Source organism: Bubalus kerabau, chromosome 2 (genome assembly GCF_029407905.1).
Source record: "Bubalus kerabau isolate K-KA32 ecotype Philippines breed swamp buffalo chromosome 2, PCC_UOA_SB_1v2, whole genome shotgun sequence".
NCBI lineage: Eukaryota > Metazoa > Chordata > Mammalia > Artiodactyla > Bovidae > Bubalus > Bubalus kerabau.
This window is the reverse complement of record NC_073625.1, coordinates 110,007,753-110,026,575: the sequence shown is the minus strand read 5'-3', so window position 1 is coordinate 110,026,575 and position 18,823 is coordinate 110,007,753. Positions and strand designations below refer to the sequence as shown.

Below are 18,823 nucleotides of genomic sequence, written 5' to 3'. Positions count from 1 at the left end.
ACATCTTTTAATTATTATCTCTCCCTCTCTCTCTTTCTCTTCTTCCCTTCCTCCTCCTCTTCTTCTCTGGTATGATATACTAATTTCCTAGTACACACTAGGAAATAGGTTTGGAGAAGTTAAGGAATTTGCTTAATTCAGCTGCTGTGTAAACCCAGCCCTGTTTGTTTTCCAAAGTTTGTTCTCATTTCACTACATATTTACTTTCTCCATCTCTAAATCTAGGGACTCTATTAGAAATTCCTAAAGGCCAGTATTTTTTGCCCCTGAGATAGTAGGGATTGTGATGATAAGTAAAAGTGCTAGCTCACCCTCTTTTATAATTTACATGTGTGTTGTGTGCTAAGCTGCTTTAGTCACGTCCAACTCTTTGCAACCCCCTGGACTGTAGCCCACCAGGCTCTTCCGTCCCTGGGATTCTCCAGGCAAGAATACTGGAGTGGATTCCCATTCCCTTCTCCAGGGGATCTTCCCAACCCAGGGACTGAACCCGGGTCTCCTGCATTGCAAGCAGATTCTTTACTGTCTGAGCTACCAAGGAAGCCCTAGGTAATTTACATACAAGTAATAATTTACATACAAGTTCACATACCTCACTTCCTTTTTTTTTTTTTTTAAAGGGTAGGGATAATCTCATTTTACAGATAAGGACATGGAAGCTAAAATCAATTTTCTAGAGTACCTCCCTGGGTGCAAGAATACATGTGCCGGACCTTATATCTTGTAGCTGTCCAGAGCATCAATGCAGAAGAGACACAGGAGGGTCTGTGCCCTAGCCCAGGCTCTGTGGGCCTCTGGCACTCTCTGTTTGCATCGCCCGGCCCTCACGGGTGGCAGTGGTATTATCTGCTTCCGTTGCTTCCCTACGAGTCAAAGACCTGCTCCAAGTCTACTCGCTGCCTCCTGTGTGTACATCCTCATCAGGTGTCAAGTCTTCATTTCCATCCCACTAGATTTCATTCTATTTCCTTTATTATTTTGCTGGTGGCAGTAGCAGCTCTCAGCCCTGCTGTGGTCTGGGGCATTCAGGGGAGTGGGGAGGTGAACTTGGAGGAAAATTGAGCTGAACTGGGAGACTGGGGCACTGGTCGCCTTGGCCATGTGGCCTTGCTCAGAGGCCACCTTTCCTCCCCCTGATTGTTACAATGGAGGATGGACTGTGGGTGGGTTCTAAAATGCCATGGCTCCAAGTGCAGTCTGTGGAAAGTGAGCAGCTTACCCCTGTAACTTTCTGCGAAAGGGATATGCTTATTTTCTTGCTGGGAGTGTTTAGTACTAAGACTAGTTATTTATATTTTAATCTTTCTTGACAAAAAGAGAGAAGCTTCACTTCTCTAAAATATTGACAAACCCAAAGGGAACCACGTTTATCCGGAATGCTGTCTGCACCGGATGGAGCACCGCAGAAGTGAGAAGCCCCCAAAAGTGGTGCCGTGCGCTGGTGCCTGAAGCCAGAGCTACCGGAGATACACCCAAAGTGCCAATTCCCCAAGCTCAAACTTGGTTAGAAGAAGGAGAGGCTGGGAGACAGGGCCAGCTCAATGGAAAATTTTATTTCCCTTTTATGGTAAAAGCTCTGAGGAGCAGTGTTCTATTTTTCACCTCGAGGACTGTGAAAAGACTGAACAATAAGCCCTTTGGGTGTTATAAATGTGTAAATATGACACCGGAATTCTGTACGAAATGCTGACGTTTCTCCTGGAGGGTGCATTCTTGATTTGGGTTTTTGTCATTCCTTCACCCCTCTCCTCTCTCACTCTTCTGAGAGAGGGTGAGGGCACCTTGTTTTCTCAGGCTTTTGCCTTATAAGTTTCTACAAGTTTCTGCCATGAATCTCAGTGTTGGAAACTCACCTCCTTTTTGCTTCCTGCCCTGTTGCTTTGTTTCTCTGCCACACAGTCCTCACTTGCTCCTGTCACAGGTTTCCTGGAGACACACGTCTTCACCTGGAATGCCAGCCCCAGCCTCCGTTCTCATTAAGAAGAGTGAAGGGGTTAGCTTTATTATCATTTTAAAGGTCTTCTGCATGGCTCCCACCGTGAGAGCTCATGTATCAGTCATGTCCAGTGGGGAAAAGCATTTTTTCTCTTTATTTAACATTAGTGTCCAGTGGAATCCAAAGGATGAAGTGTTTGAAGGAGGAGAGATAGAATAATGGTTTTGAATAAATACACAGAAGAGAACTCAAGGGACAGTTCCTTCATTTATTTGTTTATATCTTTCTTTCAAAATAATTTCAGGCAGTTTTCAATAAAGCCCATATATACAATGTCTGTGCGTTCCAGCCTTCCTGGAAGTGCTCCTAAAGGCAGAGGAGAGTAAATGGGCACTGTTCTTGGGAGACATGGGGGGAGAGCCCAGAATGATCCAATTTTGCCTTCCAATTCATATTTGTCCTAGTATGCATGATCTCTAGGTCAACATCAGGCATATGATGTCCACGATAAGTCACTCAGTCGTGTCTGACTCTTTGTGACCCTGTGGACTGTAGCCTGCTAGGCTCCTCTGTCCAAGGGGATTCTCCAAGTAACAATACTGGAGTGGGTTGCCATGCCCTCCTCCAGGGGATCTTCCTGACCTAGGGATGGAACCCAGGTATCCTACATTGCAGGCAGATTCTTCACCATCTGAGCTACCAGGGAAGCCCTTAAAGATAGCCAAAGGGTAAATACCTCTGTCAACACTGCTGTGCTTTGTTGCTCAGTTGTGTCCAACTCTTTGCAACCCCATAAACTAGTAGGGGATTCTCCAGATAAGAATACTGGACTGGGTTGCCATCCCCTCCTTCAGGGGATCTTCCTGACTCAGGGATTGAACCCAGGTCTCCTGCATTGCAGGTGGATTCTTCACCTTCTGAGCCACCAGGGAAGTCCTAGTATTAAGATATCTTAAGTGACCTGACTTTGATTAACTTGGGGTCTCCTGACACATGAGGCACCTTTATCCCTGGCTTCCTGGATGCCCTGACAGATCACTCGCTAGCCTGGGGATAAACGTGCCTGGCAACAGGACTTTCTCATAGGTACAAATGAGCAGGAGTCAGGTACTTTAAAAGGGAGACAGAAAATTCCAAATGACAAAAAGTAGTCTCTGAGTTCCTGAGCAGCAAGGACAAAACAGGAAATCTCAAACATACATTTTACTAAATCAAGCCCAAGCCTTTTGTTGGAAAACTCACCATTATTTTCTTTTGTTAAAATATGATAAAAGAAAAACATTATTGAGTCTATCAGTACAGATTACTTACTATCCTTTGTAATCAGTCGCTCTGAATACCTGTTGACTACCTGTATGCTTTTTTGCCTCAGGTAAGAAAAGTTGCCTGTTGATGTTCTTTCCTGAGTGTGTTCTAGAGGTTTACAATCACTCTTGCATATTGAATCACCTGAGGAATTTTAAAACAATCCAGATGCCTAGGTTTCACCTGATGCCAGTTAACTGAAAGTGGTGGTGGAGGTAGGAGCAAGGAGGAGGTGGAGGAAGAGGCATCAGCATTTTGCTTTCTAAAGGTTCTTAGGAAGCTCTGGGCTTCCCCGGTGGAGATTTCAGTGTGTGGCCAAATTTAAGATCAGTGGTTCTCGAACTTGAGTATATATCAGAATCACCTGGAGGGCTTGTTAAACAGATTCTAGTTCTGATCCTAAGTTTTCCTAGTAACTTGGTGTCAAGTGGAGCTTGAATATTTGCACTGCTAACACAAAAGTTCTCCAGTAATACTGATGCTACTGGTCTGGGGAGCAAACTGTGAGAACCATCATTTTAGAGTTTCAAGTGGGTTAATATTACCAGAATGGATGGGACAGAAATCTTCAAAATCTAAAGGTGAATTTGGGTTAGTTTAGTAAAACAATGTAACATGGCTTGGGAAATATTTGTACAGCCATGCTTTTCTGCTGTGATGGGCATGCTTGAATTTGATTGACAGCATGTTTTGTTGCAGTTGGATTTAGCCCAGGTTTCTGATACCCACCCATGGTCCATTTCCTATGGGTTAACACTGTTTCCTAAATGCAAGTTAAGAAAAATGTCCGTCCACTGCTGCTGTGAAACACTGGCGTCCTGTGAGGCTTTACGGTGCACTGTGACTGCTGTGTCATTACTCCCAGGGTCTGGCGGTTACAGTGATGCTGTGATGTTGTGGAAACCTGCAGAGCTGTGATAACTGTCCTTTCTCTAGCAGGGCTGCAGCTTTTTCTTTACTGGGCTGAACAGTGCCTAGTCTGGCCAGCTCTTGCTTCAGCTTAATAAGTAGTTTCTTTTTCTTCTATTATAAATATCATCTGCACAATTCTCTTAGCTTTCCTTGACCCATTAAAAGGTCAGTAGGTTTCCTATTAGCAGCTGCTGTTGATGGTTTCCTGCAGAGGCCTCAGCGTGGACCTGCCTGCCTTGAATTTGAGCTGGGGTAGAACAAGAGGAACGGAGAAGGCAATGGCACCCCACTCCAGTACTCTTGCCTGGAAAATCCCATGGACGGAGGAGCCTGGTAGGCTGCAGTCCATGGGGTCGCTAAGAGTTGGACATGACTGAGCGACTTCCCTTTCACTTTTCACTTTCATACATTGGAGAAGGAAATGGCAACCCACTCCAGTGTTCTTGCCTGGAGAATCCCAGGGACGGGGGACCCTGGTGGGCTGCCGTCTCTGGGGTTGCACAGAGTCGGACACGACTGACGTGACTTAGCAGCAGCAGCAGCAGCAGATCGAGAGGAAGGAGGGAGGTGTGGAGAACCCACTAATACCTGCCTCCCAATTTCACACTGCAAAAGCTAGGCTGGAACCAGTCTATCTTCTTCAGCAGAGCTGGCCGCAGGTAAAACACAATTTGCATGTTTGTTTCTGAGGCCCCCCAAACAGTAACTTTCATTTAATCTCTTTTCTTTTTTTTGGTTGTTCTTCAGTTGCTAAGTCTTGTTTGACTCTTTGTGACCCCAGGGACTGCAGCATGCCAGGCTTTCCTGTCCTTCACTATCTTCTGGAATTTGCTCAAACTCATGTTCATTGAGTTGGTGATACCACCCAACCATCTCATCCTCTGTTCCCTCCTTCTCCTGCCCTCAATCTTTCCTGGCATCAGGATATTTTCCAATGAGTTGGCTCTTTGTATCAGATTAGAACTTTTTAAATACAAAAACAAAACATCCGATTAACTTTGTCACTTTTTACATATCCTGCCTCTGCCAGTTGCCAATTCTTGTTTTCTTAAGAAAACAGTTCTTATTTTTAGTTTGCTGTCTGGTTTCCCTGTGGTTCTAGATCTGATTAATTAAACTTCCTTGGTTGTGGATTTCTAGGTGACCCATAGGTGAGACAGTTCCAGAGACAATGGTACATGTGTGTGTGTGTGTGTGTATGCTCAGTCGTGTCCGACTCTGTGAACTCTGCAACCCCATGGACTGTAGCCTGCCAGGCTTCTCTGTCCATGGGATTCTCCAGGCAAGAATACTGGAGTGAGTTGCTATTTCCTACTCTAGGGGGTTTTCCCGACCCAGGAATTGAACCCACATCTCCTGCACTGGCAGGCAGATTCTTTACCTCTGCGCCACCTGGTAAGCCCTCAGTAGTACATACATTTCTTTTACTCAATTTTACCTTTCTTATAAAAACAACCACTCTTTGTACTAAACTACCCATGTGTATTTATTAAATGCTATATTAATGAAGAATATATACATAGGTTAAAATGTAAGAGACATAAAACCTAGGTATTTTAGTAATCTTGTTTATTAAATGCTTATATAGTACTTAATGTCAATCCTTTAAAAAATCTATAACTTAAAAAAAGGATGCTGTCACTTTAGAATTTCTGACATCTGAAGTCCCTGTAAATTCATGCACTTCCTTGAGCTTTAGGTGTTTTCAGTTCTTCTTTAATAAAGACAGTTATCAAAGCTTAACCTATCTCTACAAGTAACTAAAGTCATCTTCCAGACATTTTAAACTTCCTTCTCCTCACATGCCCACCTTTCCTTTTTCATGGTTTAGAGGAAAAGAGAAAAGATCTTAATTATATACACCAGCTCCATTTACCTGCTCCACTTCACCGTGATTGTGCTTTTCTGATTAGGAGAAAATTTGCTTTTCTCTGACCACTTCTGAGATTTAGCTCTTTGCCCTTTCCAGGGGAAGAGAGTCCTAATTTACACTGAATACATGCGTTTAGTCATTACCACTAAATGTTACGCTTCTTACTGAGTCTCCTGGAACTGGTCTGTCTGGCTTTTGGTACAGCAGAGCTTCTTTTAAGGGACTTCAATGAGGGTTGAGTGTATGTCGAAGCCCATCACACAATAAGATTATTCAGTTAGAAATGGGAGTGATTTTTTCCCATGACAGGGATGGTAGTTTTTCTTCTGAGCCAGGTGCATCCCACTGAATGGAGATCAGTAGGAGCAGCCCACGGAATGTCTGCAGGCTGACCAGGATGCAGCCACTGGAGGGAGCAGGGCATAACCGTTGTTCCCTGTGCTTTGCATTGGCAAGCTATCAAGTCTTCAGGAAAATCAGGTGTAAATCCTATAGAAACTTAAAAAACTTTAGCTCCATTTACTAAGCTCCTTGGAATAGTAGAGGTCTCTGTTTCCTCTGTAAAATATGGTGCATTGTGTTTTAAGAGTTGTGGTAAGTACCTAATGCTCTAATGTACCAACCACTTCTGCTTCCACGGATGACTTCACTTCTCAAGAGTCAGCTGCCTTTGTGCAAACTTGTTTATGCCCATTGTCTTTGTTATCATAATTATATAATTTTATTAAATATTAAATAAGTATATGGGACATTAATGCAAGAAGAAAGTGTTTCTATGAAAGCTAAGCTTCTTTGGAAAAGATTTGATAAAACAAGTAGCTAAGAAGAATTGTTATCAAATTAGGGATGGGCAAAACATCTGCAAAAGATTAGAAAATATTATAAAAGTCTGGGAGAATTCAGCATTTAGATTGTTTTGTCTCATCTAAAGAAATTAGATGCTGCATTATGGATGTGGTTTATGCAAGAAAGACAATAAAGAACTCCAATCAACAGGCTCAAAGTAGAAGCAGCAGCTTTGGCTCTGCATGAATACATTGATGAATAAATGTGCATCTATAGGTTTAGTTTTGAATAATATGTTTAAGGAATTTTAACTGCTTTTTCTGATTAGGCCAACTGTCAGTTCCCATTGTATTTATTCCTCATGCAACCCAAGTGTGACCTGGATGTTCCTGCTCTATGAGAATCACAGGAAATTGTCCTAGAGCTCCATACTGGGTCTTGTGGATTTTGAGTTCTGGGAGGGCTCACATGTTCGTGGTCACCTCAGGCTTTGAACTTCTGCTTTTCTGTATTTTGGGTTTTGCATCATCACCCGTCCGTTATGTGCTGTTTGTTCGGTGCCTCTTAGCCCTGCCTATATAACTTGGATTTCTTTAATTTCTATAAAATAAACTTACATAAAGCATTTATATGTGTAATGACTCAAGTGGGGAAAAGGGAGGACAGGGCAAGGTTTTACAACTTAGAATGAAAAGAATTTCAAATTGGAAATGAGGTATCTTAAGGCACCCTACTGCTGAGAACATAACGCCCTATGGTGTGCTGCTGCTACTGCTAAGTCACTACAGTTGTGTCCAACTCTGTGCGACCCCATAGACGGCAGCCCACCAGGCTCCCCCGTCCCTGGGATTCTCCAGGCAAGAACACTGGAGTGGGTTGCCATTTCCTTCTCCAATGCGTGAAAGTGAAAAGTGAAAGTGAAGTCACTCAGTTGTGTCCGACTCTTAGCGACCCCATGGACTGCAGCCTACCAGGCTCCTCCATCCACGGGATTTTCCAGGCAAGAGTACTGGAGTGGGGTGCTAGGCTCACGTAATTTTCCTAGTTCCTTCTAACTGCTTTCTTCTCTCTGGCTCTTCTCTTCTTTCCTGTTTATCTTAGGGCATAACAGAGCGGCTTAGCCTTCCCTTTGTTGCCTTGTTTCCTGCTGGCCCTCCCTCTCTGGTAGGTTCTCAGCTCCTTCCCTGCCCAGATAGTCAGTAGGGTGACCGCATCCTAGGACCTGGAAAACCCTTGAAAGTACAGGTGCCTTTTCTCTAGGACAAAAGGCAGGAAATTGGGATTGTTCTGGGCAAACCACAACCTGCTATTTATCAAAGTATCTTCCTAACTGCAGGCTGTTTTCTCCTTAAGAATCCTGGTGTTAACAGATAAAACTTTTTTCACCCCATTACATATACTGTTCAAATTTTGTTAAACTCAAAACAGCCAATTCTTTCTCTCCTCAGGGGAGTGTTATTCACTGAAACAAAGTGTGCTTTTTATTGGCCATCACTGTTTACTGTTTTGTTTTTTAACATGAGTCCCTTAGCAGACACCAATATTCTCCATTTCATTGAAGGAAAAACTGAGCTTAAGAGGGTGAGATATACAGGACAGTTAAGTGTTTTGCAGGAGATTAAGCTGTAGAAATGTAAGGTTTACTATAACCTTAGAAGTGTAAGACTTATTATGATATTTATTATATGTATAATAAGAGTCAAAAGTCATAGGGGAGCTGTGAATATTACACTACATCAGCTTGATGACTTTTCTGGGTTTGAGCCTCTGAGCATCTTATTTGGTGCCTTTTATTCTTGCTCTCTGGCTCTAAACCTGGTTCTTGGAAATGGCTCTCCCAGTAATCCTGAATCCTGACTTTCAGCCTCCCTATTATTTCAGTCTTGGACCTCAGCAGAGTCGTCCAATCACCCTGAATTGTAAGTCCTTGAGTTGGGTTATTGTGATGCTGATAGATGGATGAGAACTAAATTGAAGCCATCAGCCTCGTTTTCCTTACTCACCTATTTCCAGATGTGGAAGTTAATGGGCTTGGATTGGCTGCTAACACTGAGTCTCATCAAAGGCCATTTTCCCTACAGGCATTAACTGCAATTTATTGATTGGGTGGAGGCTGGAGGCGTTTGGGGCGTGGATTTGTATGAGGGCCTTGAAAATGATTGGAGCTGAAATCTAAGCCTGCCATCCGAGTTTGCCAAATTGAACAGGAACACTGTGACTTGGGATTCAGAAGCCAGGTGGGCTGAGAAAATGAGCAGTTAAAAATGTCTTATCTTATTACAAAGAGATAAGCAGCTCTTTCCTTCCTCTTAGGGTAAACTTGGGCCCACTTTATATATGCCAATTTCTACTGCTGAAATCAGGGGATACATCTAGTTCTTCATTGGCTCCTATAGTCAGTCATTGAGGTCTACTTAGACTGTCTGCATCTGCTGTTTCTACTTCAGCTCCTGCCTTGTTTTTAACATTTAAGTATAGTCGATTTACACTATTGTGGTGGTTTCAGGTATATTGCATATTGATTCAGTATTTTTCAGAAGATATTTTATTATAGGTTATTATAAGATAATACATATAATTCCCTATGCTATACAGTATATCTTTGTTGCTTATCTATTTTATAAATAGTAGTTTGTGTCTTTTGTCTTTCTCAAACTATTCCAAAAAACTGAAGTGAAAGCAACACTCCCAAATTCTTTATATGTTTGGTAGAATTCCCCTGTGAAGCTGTCTGGTCCTGGACTTTTGTTTGCTGGGATTTTTTTTTTTTTAAATACTTTTAAAAAATTACAAATTTAATTTCACTTCTGATCCATCTGTTCAAATTGTCTATTTCTTGTTGACTCAGTCTTTGCATACTGTGTTTCTAGAAATTTATTTCTTCTAGGTTGTCTGATTTATTGGCATGAGACTGTTCATAGTATTCTTTCATGATTTTTTTAATACTTCTGTGATATTGTTATTTATCCTATTTCATTTCTTATTTCGTTTATTTGGGTCCCCTCTCTTTTCTTCTTGGTGAGTCTGGCTAAAGGTTTATCAATTTTGTTTATCTTTTCAAAAAGCCAGTTCTTAGTTTCATTGATCCTTTTTATTGTTGTTTTATCTCTGTTTTATAAATTTCTTCTCTAATCTTTATTAGTTCCTTCCTTCTGCTGATTTTGGGTTTTGTTTATCTTCTTATTCTTTTAAGTAGTGGAAACAGTGTCAGACTTTATTTTGGGGGGCTCCAAAATCACTGCAGATGGTGACTGCAGCCATGAAATTAAAAGACACTTACTCCTTGGAAGGAAAGTTATGACCAACGTAGATAGCATATTCAAAAGCAGAGACGTTACTTTGCCAACAAAGGTCCATCTGGTCAAGGCTATGGTTTTTCCAGTGGTCATGTATGGATGTGAGAGTTGGACTGTGAAGAAAGCTGAGCGCCAAAGAATTGATGCTTTTGAACTGTGGTGTTGGAGAAGACTCTTAAGAGTCCCTTGGACTGCAAGGAGATCCAAGCAGTCCATTCTAAAGGAGATCAGTCCTGGGTGTTCTTTGGAAGGAATGTTGCTACAGCTGAAACTCCAGTACTTTGGCCACCTCATGCGAAGAGTTGACTTTTTGGAAAAGACTCTGATGCCTGGGAGGGATTGGGGGCAGGAGGAAAAGGGGACGACAGATGATGAGATGGTTGGATGGCATCACCGACTCAATGGATGTAAGTTTGAGTGAACTCCGGGAATTGGTGATGGACAGGGAGGCCTGGCATGCTGCGATTCATGGGGTCGCAAGGAGTTGGACAGGACTTAGCTACTGAACTGAACTGACGTTATATATTTGAGATATGTCTTGTTTCTTGAGGAAGGCCTGTGTCGCTATGAACTTAACTCTTAAAACTGCTTTTGCTGCCTCCCTTAGATTTTGTATGGTTGTGTTTTCATTGTCATTTGTCTTGAGGTATTACCTGATTTCTTTGTTGAGTCATTGGTTCTTTTTAGTAGCATGTTGTTTAGTCTCCATATGTTTGTTCTTTTCCTGTTTTTCTTCCTATAGTTGATTTCTAGTTTCATACTGTTGTAATCAGAAAAGATGCTTGATGTAATTTCTGTCCTCATAAATTTGCTAAGGCTTGTTTTGGGATCTAGTATGTGATATATTCTGAAGAAAATTCCCTGTGCACTTTAAAAGAATGTGTATTCTGCTGTTTTTGGTTTTAGTGTTCTGTAGATATCAATTAAGTCCAACTGGTCTGTTTTATTATTTAGGATCTCTATTGCCTTGTTGATTTTTGGTCTAGATGATCTGCCCATTGATGTCAGTAGGGTGTTAAAGTCTCCTACTAGCACTGTGTTATTGTCAATTTTTTTTCTTTGTTTGTTAGTATTTGCTTTGTATATTTAGGTGCTCTTGTATTGGGTATGTGTATGTTAATGAGTGTAATATCCTTTTCTTATATTGATCCCTTTATCATTATGTAATGCTTTATAAAAATGCATTATGTAAAAATATAAAATGTATTTTTTCTGATGAGTATTGCTACCCCTGCTTTCTTGTCATTTCCATTTGCATGAAGTATATTTTTCCAGTCCTCTCACTCTCAGTCTGTGTGTGTCTTTCACCCTGAAGTGAGTCTCTTGTAAGCAGTATATTGAATAGCCAACCCCCCGCCCCTTTTTTTTTAAACCCAGTCAGCCATTGATTGGAGCATTTAGTACACTGTCATGTGAAATAATTATTGATAGGTATGTACTTATTGCCACTTTATTCCTTTTTTTTCCAATTGTTTTTATAGTTCTTTGTTCATTTGTCATTCTTTTTGTTTTTCCCATTGTGGTTTGAGTACTTTTTATTTCAGGAATTGAACTACCTATTTTTGATTGAGATAGCTTTATAATTTATAGTTTCTTTTTAAAATGATCTTGTGTTTAGATTGATTCTCTTTATTAAATCAGTTAGCATTTTTTTTTTTTTTTACTAGCTTTGGAACTAAGTGTCTGATAGACTGATTTTCTCTGTTTTATTATTTTTTAAGAGGTTTTCTCTTTCTCTTTCATTTGGGAGTAGTTCCTCTGCCCTTTCCTTTTATTTAATTTCCTCTGTTTTTATGAATTTAGGTGAGACAGTTATCTATTATGGTCTTGAAGGGCTATTTTTATGTGTGAGGGCTGTCTGTAGACTTGGTACCCAGGTTCTTTCGTTGTGATGGTTGTAGTTATTGTGGATACCTGCCACATCTTTCCCTAGGGTGTGCTGGCTGCTATCACCTTGTTAAGGAGTGTGGTTAGCGTTGGAGAGGCTATAGCCCAAGCCCAGAGTGTGAGGCAGGACTTCATGTCTGCTCAGCGGCTATCACTTCCTATCAGGATTGAGGTCTGCCCCCTACATTGGTGGAACAGATGCCCTGAGGGTCAGACTCAGATTGACTATGTTCTCTTTAAGTGTATTTTTTTTCTTTTCCCTGCCCTGAGGCCTTTTCCCCAAAGGGGGCAAATGGCTATAGTGAGTGTGGATTGTATACTTTCAGAGGTCTTATGCAGAGCTTGTGTAGGCATCTGTGACTCCACTCAGATGCAATCCGAGGTCATATTTTTTCCCTCTTGGGGTTGTTCCAGATCTAGTGCAAGGTAATGGTATAGAGTGGACTGGGCTGGGATGTTTGCTCAGCTGGGACTGGGGATCTTGATCTGTTGGTTGTAGGGGTTTGAGTAACTGAGCTGCTGTCAGATGTCGGCTGCTTCTGGGGTGCTTTTTGAGTCACTGCCAACATTGGTTGCCATTGCCCATCTGGACCACACTTCAGGTCCCAAGTTGTCTTGGCATCCATAGACTGAGTCTTTTCCTAGGACCAGGCTGCCTTAGATCTGGTGCCAAGGTGTGGTGTGGGGTGAGCAAGGCTGGGGTATTCACTCACCTTGGGTTGGGAAATGTGATGAGGTGGCATCCGCTAGGGCAGACCTCTCTGTGCCTCGTTTGGCTGCAAGCTACCACCTGTGCATTCCTTGTGATTGGAGTTCCAGGCTTCTCCAGCCCTTTTGTCTATCCTAGCAGTTTTCTAACCAGCCAAGGTGGCTTGTATCCTCTGTGAATGACCCCAGGACTGGGACACCCTGTCTGTGGTCTGACCTGCTCATTCTTCAGGATGAGAGTACATCTGTGCGGCCTTCCTTTTCCTCTGAGTTCTCTATTAGGGGCATGGGTTCTGACTGAGTGCTTTCCCCCCATCCCATTCAATTCCATAGAAATCTTTCTTGCAGCCTTGTTTTTGTAGGAGTTTTTGTGCTAGTTTCCAGTTAGTTTTCCATGAGAATTGTTCCAAATGTAGATGTATTTTTGTTCTGTTTGTTGGCGGAAGTGAGCCCCATGTCCTCTTATCTACCATCTTGAGCCCCTTCTCTTTCCTCCTGTCGTATATCCACTCCACTCAGGCTTCTCACCTCTTCCACTACAACCTATTTGCTCTTACAGTGACCATCAGTGCCTTTCCCATTGCTAAAAACAGTTCTCAACTCTAATTGCTCTATCACAGCATTTAACATGTTTGGTTGTAATCTTATATTCTTGAAACAGTTTATTCCTTTGGGTTCCAGAACATCACACTCTTCTGGTTTCCTCACACCTCAATGGCCACTCCACATCTCATTGCCTTTGGTTGGTGCAACCTGAACTTCTTGACCTCTAATTATTGGATTCTCTAGAGTACAGTCCTTGGATATCTTCCTTGTTCTGCCTACACCCACACCTATCCAGACTCATGTATTAAATATTATATGTCTGATGATGACTCCCAAGTTTTTATCTTTGGCCTGAAATGTTCCCATGGGCTTGAAATGCATATAATCATATGCTTACCAAACTCTCTACTTAAATTTTAATAGACATTTTAAAAATTAATATCTCACACTGAACCTCTGCTCTCCCCTTAATGATTTTCCTAATTTTTATTTATCAATAAAGGGCAACTCCTCCCTTTCAGTTGCTTGGGCTCAAGTGCTGGAAGTCATCCCTAATTTATCTTTTTATCTAACATTCTACTTTCAGTGGATCAGCATAGTATATTGGCTTTATTTTCAAGATGCTCAAATACCCATAATCTGACCACCACTTATCACCTCTTCTACTATCACCCTGGTCCCATATGCCATCCTCTTTCACCTGGTTTATCGCAGTATCATCCCTGAATGGTCTCCATGCTTCTGCCTTGGCTGCCCGCTATGGTGAAGTTTCAACGTGGCAGCTAGAATGATTCTTTAAAAACCAAAGTCAAATTATGTTACTCCTTTGCTCAAAACCTTGAATGGATCCACGTTTCACTCAGAGTAACAGCCAGAGTCCTTAATAATGCTCTTACTACAAGACTCTTCACACCTGTTTCTGAGCCAATGTCCTAATAGTTGCCTCCTTTCTTACTACGTGTCAGTGACCACTCTGGCTTCCCATCCTCCAGTCATTCCTGCCTCATGAGGTTTTCCCTTGTTCCCTCCGCCTGGGACTTTCTCATTCCACATGTGTGCTTAGTTGTCTCAGTGTCTTAGGGTCTTTGCTCCAATGTTACATTTTTGGTAAGACCTTCCCTGCTCATCCTATTTGAGATTGAAAACCTCACTCACTCAGAACTTTCTACCCCAGTTCCTCTTATTTTATAGAACTTACTTTACATGGAACAGAATATAAAAAGACAGTAGTGGTATAGATAAAATTATTTGTCCATGAATTTTAGTTCCAGATGGGATTTTTATTCTTGAATGTAATCATGTTTTCAGTTTCTGAGCCTTCTTGCCAGAAACATAGTAATCATTCTTAACCACTCTGTTCAAACAGTAGTGGTTTAAAAAGGAGCATCTATGTTGCTTGAATGATAGCCATCACATACCTGTCTCTGCCTGAAGACCTGACCTTCAGTCTCTGCCTTATATTAAGCATGTTTGAACACTTATTAGTGACATGGCAGTGTGCCTTTTCACCCCTAACTTTCTTTGTTGGAAATTAATTATATTTGTCTAAGCATGTTTTTAAGATGTTTATATCTTAATGACATAAATTTATTCTAGAATTATGGTCTTATCTATGAATGTAAGTCTAGATGAATTGAATCCTCAATCATAGGGAACCACAGGTAGTGGGAACTAAACACTGAACAGACGTGGGTGGCAAAATCAGGATCTGGGAAGCTAAGTTAAAGGAACCCTGAAACTGTGAACCCTATCCAGTGGAATTTGCCTCCTGTTATTGGATTGAAGAAAAGGGTCCAGTGCCCATCCCATCTCCATTTTACTAGGTGCACAGCTGACTGGCTGCTTCTGTCTAGAGCAGCACCCCAAACCACTTCTCAACCTATTAAGAAGTGATAACATTATTTAAATATATCTTAGCTTGCTTTCAAATGGGATGCATTTAAAATACATTTGAAATATAAGTGAATTATTCATTTACCAAAGAGCAGACTTTAACTAAAATAGTTCAGGATGAAAAGCAGCATATGAAATTATCTGATTGTCACCTACTTGCATTCTAACAACCATATGTACTCTTCCATTCACTTCGGGTATTTTCAGTCTTCAGGCTGAAAGGTCAAATAGCATTTTGAGATTTGAGAATTTTGAGGCCTCTGATTAAATCCACACCTACTGGTGATCCAACTGGTGATGCTTCCATATCAGGAAACATCAGGAGAAGAACTTCTCATGTTTGGACAGCCAGCACTTTCTGAAATTTTGATAAAGTGCAAATTCAATTATTTAGAAGTCACAAACTACAAATTAAGATATATGCTTTAATACAGCTTGCTCTCCCTGCTGCCTCTCTCTGTCTCCTCTCCCCTGCTCTCCCTTTCTTTCCCTCTCTGTCTTTCTCTGGCCAATTTTCTATCCTTCTGTTTGGAATATTGCTTTAGATACCTCATTAGTTTAATCAGTGTTAGAGAACATCTAATGAGTTAGGCAGTCAGTCAAAATTGGACTATTTTGAGTGGAAGCTCCCATTTCCTGAGATGGAGAATCACAGAATCTAAGTTTGGAAAGAATCTTAAATTTTCATCTAGACTAATGATTCTCAACTGCAGTTGCACAGTAGAATCATCTGGGAGTATTTTAAAATCTTCATGCCCTAGACCAACGGAAATCAAGTTTCTTGGGATTGTGCCTAGGTGTCCGCATTAAAACAAAAACAAAACCCTAACTGTTTCTACTTTGCAGCCAAGTTTGAGAGCCATGACCAAAGTCAACTCACTTGATGCTTCAATCTCCTTTGCATTGCTGCCACTGCCTCAGACATGGCTGATCTCTGTTAAGATACTTCCAGGGAGGAAAGAGCTCAATCCCTAAATAAGAGCTCTGTAGGAAGGTCTTTTTATGCAGTAAGTCCCCTACATAAGAACCTTCAGGTTGTGAACCTTCAAAGATGCGAATATCATCTGCGTGTCCAAGCACGTAAGTTAGCTCTATTTGAGGAGGCACCGTTACTTTTTGAGGCACAGGGCCCAAACATAGAAAGGTACACGAAGGTTGCAGCAGTCGTTCAGAATGGAGTCCAGGGCTACTGCATCATCCACGATGAGGAAAAAAGAACCACCATCCAGACATCACTGATCATTTTTTCAAGAGGGTAGCTAGAATTGAATCCAGCAAGGAACCAGAACCTGTGCCATCGCCGTCAGATGTGAGTGAAATTGCAGCTTCCCCTCCATCTCCTGTTGCTGATGGCCCTTCAGCTCTACCATCTGCCACCTCCTCCCCCTCCTCCAGTAAGTAACTCTTCTTGCCTGTTCGCTCAATGCCAGCCCCTGTATGCCAGCTGTTATGTTGTACTATGATACTTTTCAAGGTACTGTACTGTAAGATTCAAAATGTTTTACTTTTCTTGTTTGTTTTTAAAGATTTTTTTTGATGTGGGCCATTTTAAAATTCTTTACTGAACTTGTTATAGTACTGCGTCTGTGTTGTTTTTTTTTTTGTTTTTTTTTTGCCATGAAGCATATGAGATCTGAGCTCCCAGACCAAGGGTTGAACCTGTACCCCTGGCATTGTAAGGTGAAGTTTTAATCACTAGACTCTCAGGGAAGGCCCTTGTTTGTTTTTCATGTATTATTTGTGTGAAAAGTATTATAAACCTATTACAGTACAGTATTATAGAGTCAATTGTGTTAGTTGGACACCAAGGTTAAATTTGTTGGACTTACAAATGCACTCTTGGAACGGAGCTTGTTCATATGTGGGGGACTTACTGTATTAATATGAAAGCTTTCTCCTTATACCTTCTCTACTCATTGTTTTTGATTCTATCGTTTGGGACCACAAAGAGCAAATTTCACCTTTCTGCATCACAGTTCTTTGAAAATTAGAAGGAAGTTATCATTTGTTTACTTTTTCAAAAAGCCAAATATTTATTGAATATTTTGTTTAGTCCCAGACCTGCCTTGGAGCCCTAGTACACTGAAAAATGGTCACTGTGCTTATGATGCCCACAGTATAGTGGGGAAGATTGAAAAATCAGTGATTTTGGTGGACAGCTCAACAATGCACTGTTACCCTCTTATCTCCCCACCTTGCATCTCACCTTGTCTTACCCGTCTCTGAGAAAAATAGCCTCAACTTCAATTTGTTTTCATAGGACATTATTTGAGGTTGTCTGTCTACTGAGGTTTGGACTTACTTCAGGTTGTATACATCCCTAATAATGTATGGCTCCAAGGGTGGATTACAGATGTCAGGTGTGGTCTGAACGTACTATCAAGAGAGAGGGACTATGGTCTGTTTCCTTACACTTCTGGAGGATATGCTGATGACTCATCATGAAATTGTGGACAATTAAATCCATTCTTCATATATCTGGGGCTATTTATAAGGAGCACATCAATCCTTTGGGTGAACAGGAGGGTTGGGAACACAAGGCTGATGATGTCAAAAATGGGTTTTGGTTGGAGGAGTTTAACTTCCCTTTTTTGTCTATCTTAATCATCAGTCTCTTAAGTTCACATGTGAACATTGTGATAAATGATTATGCCACTGGTCCTAGAAGTGCATAGATGGGCTTGTCTGCATGTGGGCACATTTGCCAAGTGAACTGGACCTAGAGAGAGATGTTGGGTGGGGAGCAACAATTTGGTAAAACTCTTTTTTAGATTTTCCTCTGTCTGCTAATCAATATTAGAAGAAAGTGGCTTTCTTAGTGGTTGCTTCTAGATGCAAATTGATCAAATCTATTTTTTTTTTTTAGCTTTTTTTCCCCTATGCTCTAAGCTAGATGATGGAGTACATATGTTTATTTCCAGTATTGCCTTATGGTTTTATGGGAAATCTTAAATTAGTAACTTCTTTGACTTTTATCTGATTCATCTTTTACATACTTTAGCATGTCAGGGTTATGATAGACCAGTAGAAACTCCCATCAACTGACATTTTTAGTATTTTTCCCAAACCAGTCTCTCCCTTTATGTTTGCTAGTTAGTGTCTCAAGAAGGTATGCTGCTATATATTTGGAATTTTGTGTTCACATTTAATAAAATGTTTCACAGATATTTATAACACAACAGATTCTGCTCTGCTGAGATAAAAAGTGAGTACATTGAAGACAGATCAATGGCCATAACATCAACCATAGGCTCAGTAAACTTTCATTGAGAATGTGTCATATAATTGGTTCCAATTAGAACCACTTCTGAGTTCTAATCTGGGGAAGATTTGGGCAGGCTCCTTCACTATGGGTGCCTTCGTCATTATCTTTTCAATAACAATAAGATGCCACTATCCAGAAGGGAATGGGAAGGCATGGTGAACAACCATGCCTAACCACACAGTGTGTGCTAGGCTGGAAAACCTTCCAAACAGATGCTGTTGAACAAAGTGGAAATAGAGCTCAAGTCTGAATGAGGGTGGAAAAGTGAGGAAGGGACTCACGCAAGAGCTTTTAATATGCCTGCTGTGGGGCACGATTCAAGAGGCTGGGATTGCATTTGCAGATGTATATAGGCAAGTGTTTGAAAATAGGCTTTTTAAAATCTATCTGCCCACTTCTTTACCCAAGCTCCAAGA

General features: G+C 41.2%; 1 long non-coding RNA gene across 12 annotated transcripts in view; it reads left to right on the top strand.

Annotated features, from left to right (window-relative positions):
- The first annotated feature begins 2,860 nt into the window (after positions 1 to 2,860).
- The window catches only part of LOC129643557 (uncharacterized), a 192,871-nt gene continuing 176,908 nt past the window's right edge, over positions 2,861 to 18,823 (top strand). For 3 of the 12 annotated variants that reach the window (XR_008710380.1, XR_008710377.1, XR_008710378.1), the window contains exon 1: positions 2,871 to 3,822. This is a non-coding gene — a long non-coding RNA (uncharacterized LOC129643557). Of the gene's footprint in view, positions 3,823 to 18,823 lie in introns of all 12 variants that reach the window. The other 9 variants (XR_008710386.1, XR_008710375.1, XR_008710383.1 and 6 more) reach the window with 6 other exon arrangements.